The following is a 16,851-nucleotide window of genomic DNA, read 5'->3' as shown; positions in this document are numbered from 1 at the left end:
AATGTAGGCGGGAAGTGAACTCGATGATGCGTGGTGAAACCTGTTGTGGAGCCTAGGGGGTTGTGTGGGGGTGTGTGCTCACTGAACCGTGTCAGTAGGAACAAGCACAGGGGACAGTGAGGGTGTGGGGCCTAGGTGACTGAGGGTATAGATGACCCAAAGCAGTCTAATAGTTGGGGCCTAGGGGGTGACCGTGGATATAGAAGATCCATTGGTCGGGAGACCCCGGTTCTAGCTGACATATTCATGGAGGAGTTCGAGTCCTCATCACTCCTCACCGCTGACCTCCGACCCAGCCTGTGGCTCCGCTACGTTGACGACACCTTTGTCGTGTGGCCCCACGGTCAGGACTCTCTCCATGAATTTCTGCAGTACCTCAACCAACAACACTCCAGTATCAAGTTCACCATGGAGCAAGAACATTCCGGAAAGTTACCCTTTCTGGATGTTCTCATTACAAGAAACCAAGACGGCACCCTACATCACAGCATTTACCGGAAACCCACCCACACCGACCGCTACCTGCATCAGCGGTCTTTCCATCATCCAGCCATCAAGTCGTCAGTCAACCGTGCGCTGGTTCAACGGGCTTATACCATTTGTGATCCGGATAGCCTCCAGCATGAGTTGCAGCACATCACCACTTCTCTACAGCGGAATGGATACAACGCCAAGCAAGTCAAGACTAGCAAGCCCGTCCCCCCCGACCAAAGGGTCTCCTATACCCAAGGTCAAACACACACACCCACAGTTAGTTTACCATACCTAGGTCCCCCCTCTCATCGCCTCCAACGCATCTTCAAGGAAGCAGGTATCAAGGTGTATCACTCCGCCCCGAAGAAACTCCATGGCTCTCTCCAATCGCACAAGGACAAGAAGGACCCCTCCGCCCGTGCCGGAGTCTATCGCATTCCATGCGAATGTGGTAAGGTTTATGTCGGGGAAACCGGGCGTAACCTTCCCACTAGACTTAAGGAACACCGAGCACACGGAAGGAGGGGGGACTTCGATAAATCCGCCATCGGCAAGCATTCCCACATCGCTGACCACCGAGTGAACTGGGATGCTGCTGAGATCATCGCTCCCATCCAGGCGTGGCACCCTAGACGCATTAGAGAGGCCATCGAGATCCACAAGCATGACACCGTACCCCAAGACATCGGCTTCCACATCAGTGACATCTGGCTCCCTCTTCTCCCGACCAATGGATCTTCTATATCCACGGTCACCCCCTAGGCCCCAACTATTAGACTGCTTTGGGTCATCTATACCCTCAGTCACCTAGGCCCCACACCCTCACTGTCCCCTGTGCTTGTTCCTACTGACACGGTTCAGTGAGCACACACCCCCACACAACCCCCTAGGCTCCACAACAGGTTTCACCACGCATCATCGAGTTCACTTCCCGCCTACATTTCCCGCCTTCATGCATCACCGCTGATCCACCGCCTAGTACTTAAGCAGCATGCAGCATCAGAGTCCAGCATTCTCCAGAAGACGATCAGAGCATACTGATCGAAACGTCGAGTTAACCCAACGGTTCTTTTCAGAACCACCCCAACTCATTTAGAGATTGTTATTACATGGTGTTACCGCAAACTCTTCTATATCTTATCTCCACCATGCAAAGTTTCAAATCCTACCTACTTACAATTAAGCGTGCCGTCGATTTAACAGGGGACTGAGACCCAATAAACTATTAGGCATGATTTAAAACAATAATAATAATAAAGGATTGTAAACAGATGCAGAGAGAGAATAGAGCATCATTTTTCTATGGAGATGCACTACTGACTTCTAAATGTTAGTTTAAAATCAGGTTTACTCACAGGAAATTTTTGGGATAAAACCAACAGGGAGAAATTCACACGAACAAAAAATCAGCGTTCCCATCAACGGCTGATTTTTTTCCCCTTTTTTTCGACAATTATTTTGTAACAGACCTACATTATTTTTAGTGACCTAATATAAACATGTAACAGCCGTTGTTGCACTAATTGCACATCACCTTAATGTTACTTCTCCTTAATTAAGAAAAAAACAGCTCCCCGGCCATTGCCATTTTGATTTCACTTTTGGCATGTTTGGTGACAAAAAATAATGTTAGTTTACACGTTTTAACGCGTGTATTTTTATTTATTTTTTTTCAAATCTAGGCGTTGGGCTATCTACAAACTCAGAAGCATTATACGGAATGTTTTATGATGCGGATCGTTTTTTCTTTTCTTTTCTTTCAAAAAGCGGAAGAATGTTATATCAAAGGTGCTTGGGCCAAGGATACGGAGTGGATTGGACCAATTTATGGGGGCTAGTTTTTCCCCATTTTGCTGACCCTGTATGTCTGTGGCGATCAATGTGAACATCAATGTTAATTTTTAATTGCGGTATCAAAATACTTGCATTTTCAGACCTAAAATTTGTTAACATGGTTATTAATATGAATTACTGAAGAAGAAAAAAACACAGTTTTTACAACGAATGTTACACCGGAAATGTATGCCAGGGCGTGCATTTTCAAGAGGAATCAGAGGGGATCCTCCTCAAAAACAGGGCTGTGGTCGATTGAAGTGGATTGGTGATCGCGACAAATTCACGACGGTAAACAGAGCTGAAGTTGGGCCCAGGTGTTTTTCGCTGATGTTCATTTTGAGAAACACGCTTTCCACATGCCCAGATTCAACTGATGAAAAAAAAACACAGTTTTTACACCGGAAATATATGAGAGGGCGCGCATTTTCAAGAGGGATCAGGCGTGTGATTTTATTCGCACGCAGGGGGGGGGGTCCTCCTCCAAATCAGGGCTAAGCTTGGGCGATATCGATTTATTTTTATTCACGATATATATATCGCCGACAATATATCAGGATATCCGATATAATCGCGATTAACTAAATTTGACATCATCAGTCTTCAAACTTCCAGTAAAAGTTGTAGAAGACACAGTCATAGCATAAGAGAGGTGTTCTAATGACCTATTCTTCTGGTTTTACTCCGAACCTCCGAGGTTGCAAGATGTATCAGCTAGGAAATACATAGCGATATTGCGATACTTAATCGATATCGCGATACATCGAGATATATCGATATTTCGATTAAAACCAAATAGATCTGATAGCACAATCATTTCCAAATTAGTATTGCGATTTTCGATAATATCTTGGTATCGCCCAAGCTTTATGGATTTTGGTTGGTACGATTGAATCATATTTTGTTCCACTTGCAGAGGATTTACCAGAAACAGAAGCTAATACCTCCTCAAGCTGTGTTGAAGCCTGAATATGGACCATCTGCTGGGCATCCACTTTGACTATGACATATATGATCTTAAAAGCATCAAGGTATTGTTTTGAAGATAAAGGTACTTTAAAGGTCATGATGCCAAACTGGCTATTATTATACTTAAATAAGAATTAAGGAGATCAAGGTGACTTTTTGCTTCACTAGAGATAATCCATAAGTGCTGTTCAGCCATACACAGCAATTCGTGGCAGAGTTTCAGATAGGCCTTAAAGACTCTGGACACTATTGGTAATTGTCAAAGACTAGTCGTCTCACTTGGTGTATCTCAACATACGCATGAAATAACAAACCTGTGAAAATTTGAGATCAACTGGTCGTCGAAGTTGCGTGATAACTATGAAAGAAAAAACATCCTTGTCACACTGCTTTCAGATGTTTGATTTCGAGACCTCAAAATCTAAATGTGAGGTCTCGAAATCAAGTTCGTGGAAAATTACTTCTTTCTCGAAAACCAGAGGGAAGCCGTTTCTTACACTGTTTTATGCCATCAACCTCAGCACATTACTCATTTTATTATTTTGAGTATTTACCACTAGTGTCCACTGCTTTAAACAATATACCTTATATTGGCCTATTTGATCTTAGGTATGTTTGTTGAGCAGCCATCATTCCAGAAGTATTAATGCCTTCGTGGACCTTTTATAGATTCTCAGAGTACTATCAAGGTCTCCCTTCCTTCTAACCTCTAGGCCAAGTTTCACTCACCAAGGTAGTCTTGGTGCAAGACGTTTCTCGTTTTCTTATATCACGCACACCGCGGCCAATTCACCGACACCGCGCGCAACGACTCACCTGACTTATAAGTCCACTCACCGCCGGAGAAACGTCTTGGTCCGTGTACATGTTTGAGTTATGTGACCTCACATACATATTCAATGTGTGGGTCAACAAAATACTACGCATGCGCACAACTGGAAACAGACAAGCGGGCCAGCCTGGTAACTTGCATGCACTCGACGTGTCGAGTGAAAGCCTCGCTCTATCATGCTACGGCGGGAACCCGGGAATATACACACCATGTGCGTTTTGTTGTGCATGCAAAGCTAGCTATAGGCGATCGATAATTTTTATGTTATTATAAATTCTCAAAATCTCTCCTAAAAACAAATTTTAGGGCAAACTAAAATTCGCACATCGTTCAACAGCAATCATGTTTACAAAAATTAAAAGACGAACGTAAATTTACAAGCCCTACACACCAACATACGAGGAAGCCTGGCTGTTTCTGGTTGCGCTGCACCGAAGACGTACAGATACCAGACTGTGGGAAATTGTGCTGATACTGCTACGTCAGAGTTATGCAGGCCTAGCGCAGCATGGCATGACTGGAATGTGCTCGAAATTTCCCGAGCGATCTGTACACGGACCAAGACGTTTCTCCGGCGGTGAGTGGACTATAAGTCAGGTGAGTCGTTGCGCGCGCTGTCGGTGAATTGGCCGCGGTGTGTGTGAAAAGGAAACGAGAAACGTCTTGCACCAAGACTATCACCAAGGCTTCAACCAAGGTGGCAACTAACACAAGGGCCCAATTTCATAAAGTCTGTAACCACAAAAACTTGCTAAGCTTAGAATGCATTGCAGGAACAGGTTACCAGACAAAATAACATCAGGTTTGCATTGTTGTGATTGGTGCCCAGTCAATTTTTCCTTAGCAAAGCATGCGGTTTTTTTCTGCAACTAACACTTCGAAGTGAGTTCTATTTACTTACAACTAAGCCTGCCGTCAATTTCACAAAACTCTTCCTAACATAAGACTAATGTAAGGACTTAGAACAAGTCCTAACCCTGCACTGTAGCATGCAGACCTTAAGATTTATCCTAAGTTAGGACAAGGTACTCGTCTTAACACTAGATAAGACGAGTTCTTAACTCTTTGTGAAATCGACCCTTGGTCACATACAATGGAAACAGATTAGAGTAAGATTGGCCTTTGGTTTTCCTTACCAAGAACCAATCCCCATCCAGAAATATTTGTGCCGAAACTGAAGTCAACAGACTCTGTAAGCAGACTGTACGCAGTTGTCGGTCAACCCCCCCCCCCCCCCCCATCAAAGAGCTTTACAAGATACAATCACTTGTTGGTTCATGGAAGTAATTTGGGCAGCATCCAGGGAAGACTGGCCATCCTAACCGGGAACTTCGATATGTGCTCATAAAGCTAGAGTCATGACCACATTTTGGCCTTACTTAGAGGGGTCCCTATCGATGACGTCTTACTCTTCGTATTTTAATTTGATTCGGAAAGAAGGGCTAAAACTTTTACATCCATGTCACGTTTTCAGCCTGCGGGCCAAATTGATCCAAGGTTTGAGAGTTCTTGAAATGCATTGATAGAGTTTACTTTTATCGAGGTTGTCACATTATGTAATTTTTATTTGTATTTCTAATTTCCAGAAGTCGTGAGCGGGAGCCAGCGTTGCCAACCAAACAACGGTTCTAAGAATGGCAAGGCCAAGCAGTAAGACCATACAACTAATGTCAGAAGAACTCGATTTCAGCTGCAGGGGTAAGTCAGAATTAAGTATAACCGTCAGTTAAAGGCCGTGGATACTATTGGTAAATGTCAAAGTCTGGCCTTCACAGTTGGTGTATCTCAACATATGCATAAAATAAGAAACCTGTGAAAATTTGAGCTCAATTGGTCGTCAAACTTGCGAGATAATAATGAAAGAAAAAAACACCATTGTCACGCGAAGTTGGGTGCGTTTAGATGGTTGATTTCGAGACCTCAAGTTCTAAACTTGAGGTCTCAAAATCAAATTCGTGGAAAATTACTTCTTTCTCGAAAACTATGGCACTTCAGAGGGAGCCCTTTCTCACAATGTTTTATACCATCAACCTCTCCCCATTACTTGTCACCAAGAAAGGTTTTTTGCAAATAATTGTTTTGAGTAATTACCAATAGTGTCCATTGCCTTTAAAAAAAATGCCCCTGAAACACATGCATCGATTTTGAAAGAACCAGCAAAATCCTTTGTTTTGTAAAATTGTAGGCCAATTTGTTAACTCACAATTACATTTTTGTTCATCATTCAGCTGCAATCCCTGACATATCTCATTGGGCCCTAAACTCCCTTCCCATGTTGGCTCTCATTTTTTACCAACAACAAAACTTCACAAGATGCTCAATATATCTTAAAGTATACCCCATCTTTTCTGATGAAATGTCTTGAATAGTCTGTTCTATATTGAAACCAAATATTTTTTTACCCCAAACCAAGAAAAATGGCTATATCGGCTTTGGCAGATTTTTCTGATTTCCGACCAAACACTCAACTTCACAAAAATCTCAATATATTCACTTAAACTTTGGTTAACTGATCCATTCCACTCAGATAAACTGATTCAGTAGTCCGTCCTGAAAAACTTTTGACCTCAAATCTAAATTTTTTTTTTTAATTTACAAAATTCTAAATAAATCTCAAACTTTTTGTCGGCTACCCAGTCTGCACAGATAAAATGTCTCAGTATTCTGTTCTGTTTCATTTAAAAACTTCATCCCTGCGCCACTGATTGGTAACTGAATTTCACTGGATTCTGCTCAAAAGTTCTTCAATCTTCATGCCTTATGATTTTCCCTAATCTCATCAGCAAGTCAACCTTTAAAGCCATTATACACTTTCGGTAAACAGTATTGTCCAAGTCCTACACTTCGTGTATCACAACTTATATATAAAATAACAAACCTGTGAAAATTTAGGCTCAATCGGTCATCGGAGTCGGGAGAAAATAATGGGAAAACCCACTCTTGTTTCCGCACGTTTCACCGTGTCATGACATGTGTTTAAAATAAATCCGTAATTCTCGCTATCAAGAATTGATATTGTTTTTATGTTTTCTCAAAAAGGAAAGCATTTCATGGAATAATATTTCAAGAAAAGTCTTTCACCATTACCTTCTGTAAATCATCTGTAAGTTATTTGTAAATCTGTGAATTTTTTTCTTTCTTTTCTGTACCGATAGTGTATAACGGCTTTAACAGAGAAGCAGTTTCTTTGTTTCATTGCAAACATTTTCAGCGTTGGAGAATTTGGTCAGCCAACTTTCAAAAGCCGGCAATTTTCAGGCTGTGACTGGGGTCCACAAGTCTTGTAAACCTTCTGGGCAAAATGGCACCCTTGACTTCGCCTCGGTTGCCATTTTCCCCCCACTGGTGTATAAAACGCTATCGCGTATATTGTGTACTAGATACAGGGTTAAAATACTAGCCCCACACCCTTTAGACTCTTACACATGCAATTTATTTTTTTCCAGCATTTAAGACGATCTGTACTTATTTTTGAGATGTTGTACCTACTTTCTTATTGCATTATTGAAATATACAGGAGAGACTTCATCCTTAAAGAAAAACATTGATCTTTCTTGCTCATACATTGGTTTTTAAATAAAGCTTGGTTTGAAGTTAGAGAGGTTGGAAATCAGTGTAAGAATTTGTTCGGAACTGTTTATTAACACTGTGTTCGGTTAATTTCCCTCCTAAACTGCAGGTGAAATTAGAGACAGGAAAGCTGCAGCCTCTACACTCTACGCCTCTTCTTCTCGCCCTGCAATCTTACTTGCACCATTCTACTTGTACTACTTGCTGCTCTCCATAGTCCAAGAGTCGCTGCGCCTCAGATGATGCAGAAGGTAATCCATGTTTACTGTTTGCTTGCTCTGCTAGTATTGATTATATGGCACATGTAATAACTCTCTCTCCTCATAAAAAGCAGAAGTCCTCGCACATACTGTCGACAATGGCAACCAATGGGACGAAACCTGGTGGATTTTGTCTTTCAACATTTAACTGGACCTTCTAGAGTTTAATTAAGAACTTCACAAAGATCCAATTATATCTTGAACTTTTACTCATATCCCCAATCACAACTAGTAAAATAACTTTAGTAGTTTGTACTGTGTCATTTGAAATCGGCCTTAAAATCAAGTCTTTATTATAATCATTATTTTTAGTGATTATGAGGGGAGCCAATCATGGGTCCGTTTTTTTATGGGGAAAAGAGAAAGATTTAACGCCTAAATAAACCAAGTCAATTGTTTACTATATTTCTGTCGGATTTCTTTGTTTTTCTTAGACAGTCAGCACCACAGACTTCTTTTCAAGAGAGTACTCTTTCCAGCTAATCAAATGGAGCACTACAAGAAATCTTCCTTGGCCAGTCAAAGCAAGCCTTTTATAAAATGAATGAAACAACAGTTTTGTTTGGACAGACCCCCAGAGGAATCAGGAGGTATGATATTCAACCCTGAACCGTTGAGAACAAAAAATTGTATCAAACAGAGCCTTTGATAAACAGTTTTATATCTCATTTCTCAAATTGGTGTGACTTCGACGTAGAGTAGTGACATAATGTTTGACTTCAGATACTGTGATTTCAGCTAATTAATGTTGTTCAAATTCGAAAATTATTTGTATAGTATGTCTATAATTATGTCTATAATTATGTCTATATTCTCATGTATGTAACTTTGAACTCCATTGGTGAAATTGGGTTTCATGCCTTTGTCACTCATTGTTATGTCCTGTGTAGCTGAGACATTGTTGTTTTTAAAGCATTGGTATTTACTCAAAATAATTGTTAGCATATAAACTTACTTGTCAACAAGCATTGGAGAGCTCTTGATAGTTTACAACATTGTGATAAACAGCTCCCTCAAAAGTAATGTAGTTTTTGAGAAAGAAGTAATTTCTCAATAAAATAATTGAATTTGATTTCATGACCTCAGAACTGATTTTGAGGTCTCGAATTCAGACATCTGGAAGCACACAACTTTGTGTGACAAGAGTTTTTATTCTTCCATTCAACGACCAGTTGAGTTCAAGATGTTGACATACACCAAGTGAGAAGACTGGTCAATTACAAAATGTCCAGTATCTTTCCAATGAATTAATAGTTAGATTGACAATCGCAACCGAATATTCTGAGCAGTCCTGCTAGGGTCATTCAATTTTTGTATGACATTTAATCAATGTATTTTAATTCACATTTATTTTCTGTTTTATTAAAAGCATTGGACATTATTAGTAATTACCTAAAAATAATTGTTAGCAATGGAGAGCTTTTGGTAGTATAAAACATTGTGAGAAACGGACCCCTCTGAAGTAATGTAGTTTTTTAGAAAGAAGTAAACATTTCAAATGTAGAGGCTAGTTTTATAATGTTTGATGCAACTGGTCCTCCGTAAATGTAATAAGACTGTATTTCTGGCTTGATCTGCTGAAAGTCTTGTCATTCACAAGATGCCAAATGCCAAGTCTTTTTTTTTAACTCTATAAATAAAGTCAGTTAAAAAAAAAAATGTTTAAATAGTACTTTTAATCTTGGGGCCATAACCCCTAAATGGGTTATAATTTTACAATTTTACTATCACCCTGATATTCACACTTAAATAAGGCGTAACAAATGTCTTACCATTTTCTCCTGCGTAAATGATGCCGTGTATCTGAATTTCAAGGTAGACAAAAATCACATTTAATCTATCTGTGTGGCTTATTTGGTGTCTTTAAAATCTTAGAAATAAGAGTGATGAAATTATTGTTTTAAAACAATGGATATGGTGGTGTGCTTTATGATATTGTTGAGCCTGTACATTTATTTGGTTGATATTGCCATACATACCAAGTGCCTTGTATCTTGTATGCAGGAAAGGACTGAACAAATCCCTGAAACACTCTGATCGGTAAATTACTGTCCAAGTTCTTGGTCTTTGTTCTGTTTAACTTGGGTCCCTTGGTTAATTTTAGCATGGTTGTAAAATGTAGCAATGTTTGACAAAATTTCGCAATAACCCTTGGACAGTAGAAACAAATTGTTGTCCTTTCACATGAGGTACATTAATTTTGTAAAACCTAACAACCATGCTACAATTTAGCAGTGGACCCTTGCTAGAGTGCTCTCGTGTGAAAACAAGCTTTAAGTGTGATCTGTAAACTCGAAAAAACATTTCTTGTTTGACCCGTCGATATGTTGCTCCTAGGTGTCTGGCAGTTTGGATATTTCTCTGTTTCTTTTAACCCAGTTAAGCAACCAAAATGTTAGTTTCCCTTTTACAAAACAACAAAAAATACATAAGAGAGACAGAAAAAACACCCAAGCAAAATAATTTGATATTAATTTGACAACAGAGAAAACTTGGATATAAAGCAGGATATAAAGCAAAATGTTGTTAGAGAGGGTTTTGATTTGATTCCTTATGAAAGACCACTTAACTGAAAAAGCGTCCAGTCTTTCTCCTCTTAAAGGCAATAATAAATTCCAGTCTCTCCATAATTTGTCTTTATTATAAATTGAGGGATTGGGTCAATTCTAAACCTGTATAAATGTATTGCTCGCCTAGGAAAATCAAAAAGTTTATAATCAAATCTTGGTTGAAGGCACAGGAAACTACTGGTAATTACGTAAAATATTTGTTAGAATAACAACTTACTTGGTAACGTGCAATGGGGGGTCTCGAATTCAAGCATCTGAAAGCACACAACCTGTGCGACAGGGATGTTGTTTCTTACATTATTCTCTCGCAACTTTGACGACCAATGAGTTCGAATGTTCACTGGTTTGTTGTTTTATGCATATGTTGAGATACACCTGTGAGAAGACCGGTCTTTCACAATGACCAAACGTGTCAAGTGCCTTTAAACAGATTGTAACCAAACATGATAGTATATTCAGAAGGTCACTATTAAATGTACTTATTAAACTTATCCTAACTTTTTTTCCAAAAAGGTCCAATATAAGAGTTATTTTCTGGAGAAAAACGTCATTTTCCTTGAACCTTTGAAGAAGAAAAAAAAAAAAATCTACAACTGACATCCTTTCGGAATTACGCTTTCTTCTTAATCCAAATTTTGACACGACCTCGAACTTTGTCCATTTATCTGTTGTAAAGAGATTTAATCAGGAATTAAGACTGATTGGGAAAATTATTATCTTGCAATGCTTCCAAATTCAAGGCACTGGACACCTTTGGTAACTGTCAAAGACCAGGGCCCCATTTTACGGCTTAGCTTATCGCCGAATTATGCGCTTACGATCACGATTGTAAGCGTAGATTGCTAGTAACGTGGAATACGCACGCGCAAAAGCCAAAATTCGCTGCTAACCTGATACATACGCTTGGGGTTAGCTCATAATTCCCTGCTTCCGTAAGCGCCGATTCTGTGCACGGTAGGCAGTCATGAATCTGGGCCCAATCTTCGCACTTGGTGTATTTCATTAATTGCATAAAGTAATGAACAATGAACCTGTGAAAATGTTGAACTCAATTGGTCGTCAAAGTTGCGAGAGATTAATGGAAGAAACAACCTGTACCACATTTTCGCACAAGTTGCGTTTTTCCAGATGCTTAATTCAAAGATTTTAGTAATAAATTACTTATTTTTAAAAACTTATACGCTACTTTAGAGGTAACTGTTTCTCACAATACTTTATACTGTAAACAGCTCTTCATTACTTGTTACCAAGTTAGATTGTTTGCTTACAATTATTTGAGTAACTACCAATAGTGTCCAGTGCCTTTAAGCGATGGTTTAGCAGCCAAGTGTTTATTCCGAGAAGTAGGGCCGTAGGGATTGCCTTTGCTTTGAAATGGAAATCACCCAGTAAGCGCAAAATCTGTCGTTAAGCAGCTGTATACTGGGCCCGATTTCATAGAGCATGCAGGCACAAACAATCAAATAAAAGTATTGCTTAAGCAGAAACAGATTATTTGCAAAGGTTACATTAAGTTTGCATGTTGTGGCTGGTGCCAATTTAGCTTTGAAAAGAAATGTTTCAAGCATTATTTTCTGCTTAAAGATTTTTTATGAGATTGGACCCAGATTGCATCTCGGGTTCCAGATCCACGATTGTTTTACCAATATACACAGATGTGTGTAACAACCTTGTAAACTTAGTACTTACCCGAGTTAAAGGCATATTACTCGCTTGGAATTCGAACCCACGACCTTAGCAATTCTAGAGCAGTGTCATACAGACTAGACCACGGAGATCCTGTTTTAGCAGCGGCGCACGGCAAACAGTTTATTGTGTTGAATTTGCATCAGGGATAAAGAACTATCATTTTGGTTTTACCCATATACACCGATGTGTGTTGGTACTCAGTACTCAGACTTATTAATACATCCTTCAACCATGGTTAATCAACGAATTGGTGCCTTGACAACTTCTCATGAAAGCTGTGGGACATCTTCAAGTTTGTCCCGTTGTTACACAGAGAATCTTATGCGAGTACCACGACATCGGCGTCCATTGATTCCAATAACAAGTCAAGGAAAAAGTTGCAATTCCTAGTTAAATGAAGCATACCCCGTATAAAAAAGGCGCTTGAAGAATAGGTCAGGCCGCTATACGCCAGAGGATACACGTCATCAATACCTTACATTAGTAAATCGGTACTATCGTGAAACAAACACAGATCAGCCCACCATTTAACACTGACTTGCTATTCGACAAATTTTCAGCATTATTTCGACTGAAAGTTCCAGTCGATCACAAACGCAGCAACAAACGAGGATGATGTAAGATTCAAAGAGCTTCGAACGGGAGAGGCACAACAGCTTACACAAAAAAAGAAGGAAAATAGCATGGTTTTCTTTCTGCGGACAGTTGGAAATTCGTTGGGATATTGATCACAAGTAAATCTGGAATAGCTCACCATCATCCAACATCTCGAGAGAGGAGAGAAAACCAGATTTCCTCAGAAGACAGACAGAGAGTTGCATCCAAGAAAGATAGAGCCAAGAAAGACCGAGATATATAGCGATACCAAAATGGCTACAAGACACTTTCTGCAAATCATTTTCGAGGTAAAGAAACAAAATCTTTTTAACCGATATTCCTTGTCAATGTTGGAGTGGTCAAGGCGGCTGCTACGATGCTGTGGAATCAGACTGATGTATCAGTGTAATTTTTATGTCGACCGATACAGTAAAACTTGTCCTGCTTATACTCGAAGCGAAGGAGCATGAAATTGAGTTTTGTTCGGTGTGATGACATATTATTTATAATGTGACTGGGCGTTGGCTGCAAGAACGCAGCAGCGCGGTAACAGTTGCCATTCCTGTAGACCTGGGGTCGATTTCACAAAGAGTTAGGGCTGATCCTAAGAGATATCAAAAACGTACAGCTAGTCCTAAGTTAGGACTAGTAACTCGTCCTAACTCGAGATAAGACTAGTCCTAACTCTCTGTGAAATCCACCCTGGCGGCCTTACACTTTCGTATTATTAAATACAGTGTACGGATTTACAGTACAGACAAAGAGTCGTATACAGGTCTACCATTCCTAGTTCATTGAAGGATTACCAGTTGTATACATTACCTAAGGAGGCGCTAGAATAATTCAGTTCAGGCCGTTATACGCCAAATGGTCTAGTCTAAAAAAGCAACAAAAAATGGCTTGACCTGTATAGACAAAATAGCAACAGAAATTTGTTTTGCAACAGTCTCTTTAAATCCTCCATAACAACACATCGAACAATCAGAAGAAAAAAAAATCAAGCAGGGACAATCTTCACAATTTGCACAAAATAAATTTAAAGTTGTCATTTTCGCCTCTATTTACACTAATGTATGTATACATAAGCCCTGATAGTAGTAAAATTTACGTATATAATTTTCACCTCAAATCTTCAAGCAAATGTGTCTTGAAACAACCCCAAACAAAAGTGTCAATTACATAGACAAAAAGAATGACGGGAATTTTTATATGGCCTCAACATTATGACTTTTTTTTCTACCAGTGGAGCCATACGTGTTTCTAAGTTTTGGTCAAGGGAGAGGAGACTCTTTGCTTGGCAAATAAAACCACATTTTTTTTTTAATCTAGCGACTGTTTACATCGCGCACAGAGAGGTATAAAATTTGCCACGATTTTACGGACACCTTGAAAACAGGACCTCCTATGATATATTGCAAATTATCGCACATAATATTACAATATATCGCACACATATTACAATTTATTGCAAAATATTACATTTTTTGCATACATAAATCGAATTTCGCACATATGTGACAATAATCGCATATATATGAGAAACATCGCACTAACATTGTACATTATCGAATAATGCAACGTTTGACACGTCATAATCTTATAAGAGATCAGCGATTATGCAAGACCAGCGCTTTTTGGATCCATCAGTTTCATTGTTATTTGGGTGTGGTGATTGCATGCTCCTTGGTAAATTTAAATGTGAAACACCCAGTTGTGAAAGTATTACAATAGTCTTTCTGTAAGCTTGTGACCGAGTGGAAATTTCCGTTATGGTCCAATAGACTCGCTGATATGCCACGGTTGGGAGTGCTCGTTTCGTGGACCTATGTGCTGTGCTGTTCTTTGCTGTGCTATGTTTTGTGAGTACTGGTTTTTCTTCGATATTTTCCAGGTTTCTTTAGGACTCCTAGATTTATAAGGACTACAAGTATAACATAAACTCATTCTGCAACATTTATACAGCGGATTCCTATACAGCTTTCGACCGTATCGAGTGTTTTGAAACTGGATCTCGCAAAAATAAGTCTCGAAGTGTGGAATAATTCACAGACGCGGCACATCGCTTGCCATTCTGTGGCAATGGAAACAAAAAAATATATTAACTAAACAAATTTGTATTACATAGTGCATATTATACATAATTTATAAATTATACTATATAAATTCATAGTTTTTATAGGACTATATATTCCCACAGGTTCCTCATACCTATGTTTAATAAATCATCCTCTCCTTTCATGGACCATTCTTTGTCATCATCACTTTACTCTCATTGGTTCATAGCCACCAATAAAGACTTTGATTTACCAAAATCTAACCCTTTTTTCTGGATCCTTCCTTTAATACCTTTCTCCTCTTTTTTTATGGAAATGTAATTGTTTGAACATTCATAAAGCATAATTATTAAGTTTAAATATGAAGTTTAAATATATATAAAATTTACAATATTAATTATTACAAAAAAAAAAGTTTTAACAAAAATAAATTAACAAAATGTATATATAAAAAAGTTTTTTTAATGAAAAATATATATATATATAATAATAATAATAAACCACAAGGGAAACTGACTGGGTACATTTTTTAAATGACTTTGGGATGAACAAAGAACAATTGACTAGAGCGGGATTTCAACCAACGACCTCCGGTTTAACGATTATTTTACAATTGTTTAAAGTTTATAAAATGTAAAGGGTTTACAAAGTAAAATTTACAAAGTATATATAAGTTAACAATTAAATATAGTTTAGGAAACATTTAATGCTGGAAATATATAAAGTTTACAAAATATATATCGATTTAAAAATATATAAAAATTACAAAATGTATACTCGTACCAAAAATATATAAATAAAATAAACAATGGAAAAAAGGAAAAAATATGTATGTTTTACAATTATTTAAAGTTTATGAAATATAAAATTTACAAAGTAAAGTTTACAGAATATACAATGTTAAATGCTTAAAAATATATAAAGTTTACAAAAAACAATATTTTCAAAATATATAGAATTTAACAAATGTATAAAATAAAATAAAAATATGAATACAACAAATAATTAACCTAATTTGAAAAAAGATGTATTTGTACAATTGTTTAAAGTTATAAAATTTTTATAAAGTTATGAAATATAAAAAGTTTACAAAATATAGTTTACGAAAACTTTAATGCGTAAAAATATATAAAGTTTCCAAATGTACGAAAATTACAAACGTCTAAAATTTTAAAAATTGTATTAATTATACAAATAATGAAACAACATTTAAAATAGATATTTTACAATAAGTTAAAGTTTATGTGAAATATAAAAAGTTTACAAAGTTAAGTTTACAAAAAATATCAAGTTAAAAAAATATAGTTAACGAATAATTGATGCTCAAAAATATATAAAAAGTTACCAAAATATATGTAGTTTTCAAAAATATTTAGAATTTACAAATTATTGGCGAAACTAACTCTCTCTCTCTCTCTCTCTGCGTTCACGTCCTTGCATAGCAACAGTTAAAACAACAAGCCTGTAAGATCACGTCTTTCCCAAACGGAACAGTGTCCTGACCGTAGAGCTATGACTTTCTGCAGCCAAATCAAACATATTATTAACAAGATGAATTGTATTCCCATATGCAAAAATTATTGTTCTTAAGCACCTTGTGCCAGCTCATGCTGTGCTCCGGCTGTGCTCTGATTTTTGTTGTCTAATTTAGAAATGTCACCCTTTTTCCCTACATGCAATGACCGAGTCTGGTTACCTGGTATGGAATCCTTCTCATCTTCACATGCCCTGCAACCACTAAGAAAGGTATATTGTCACCCTTACTATCAGTAATGTAACTCTACTAACCAAACTTGCAAGTCCTGCCCAGTTACTGCATGCGCAGCGTTGCACACTAACCTAAACCTACTAAGCTCATATCCGAGCATGCTTGCATGTGAAATCTTAATCTCCTACTTCACACCATTCGTCATTGTCTACACGTCGTGTAACAACCACGCACCCCATTTATTACACCTTCATTCATAAACTAAAGTGGAATAACTCTGATTCGAAGTGCACTT

General features: G+C 38.0%; 1 protein-coding gene across 31 annotated transcripts in view; it reads left to right on the top strand.

The window, feature by feature from the left end:
- The window catches only part of LOC139938390 (uncharacterized), a 205,872-nt gene that overhangs the window by 144,185 nt on the left and 44,836 nt on the right, over positions 1 to 16,851 (top strand). For 17 of the 31 annotated variants that reach the window (XM_071933885.1, XM_071933884.1, XM_071933880.1 and 14 more), the window contains 2 exons: positions 3,224 to 3,338; positions 5,695 to 5,806. The exons of 1 other annotated variant lie outside the window; for it this stretch is intronic. The gene's annotated coding sequence lies outside the window, so the exon portion shown is untranslated. Of the gene's footprint in view, positions 1 to 3,223; positions 3,359 to 5,694; positions 5,807 to 7,787; positions 7,930 to 8,372; positions 9,848 to 16,851 lie in introns of those variants that run through there. 13 more of the 31 variants (XM_071933891.1, XM_071933878.1, XM_071933870.1 and 10 more) reach the window with 9 other exon arrangements.

Source organism: Asterias amurensis, chromosome 6, assembly GCF_032118995.1.
Source record: "Asterias amurensis chromosome 6, ASM3211899v1".
Taxonomy (NCBI): domain Eukaryota; kingdom Metazoa; phylum Echinodermata; class Asteroidea; order Forcipulatida; family Asteriidae; genus Asterias; species Asterias amurensis.
Note: the sequence above shows the minus strand (reverse complement) of the source record. Positions and strands in the feature narration are given on the sequence as shown.